We start from the raw sequence: 279 nt of genomic DNA, 5'->3' as shown, positions 1-279 counted from the left end.
GCTGCTGGGCTTCGCGGCGCTGCAGCAGCAGCTAACGCAGCTGCAGCAGAGCTCCCGCAGCAAAAGCAGCAGCCCTGCTGCACAGCAAACCGCGGCCCCTGCTGCTCGTCAGCTCGCCTTTTTAGCTCTCAAGAAAGATACGTGGCGGAGCCTGGGTCTATCCCTAGCAACAGCAGCAGCAGCAGCAGCAGCAGCAGGCAGCGCCACAGCTGCAGCAGGGCCCATGGGTCACTGGACCCCAGAGGGCCCTGCTCCCCCGCAGCAGCAGCAGCCGCAGGA

Source organism: Eimeria tenella, genomic scaffold (genome assembly GCF_000499545.2).
Source record: "Eimeria tenella Houghton genomic scaffold, Eth_scaff1852, whole genome shotgun sequence".
NCBI lineage: Eukaryota > Apicomplexa > Conoidasida > Eucoccidiorida > Eimeriidae > Eimeria > Eimeria tenella.
Note: the sequence above shows the minus strand (reverse complement) of the source record.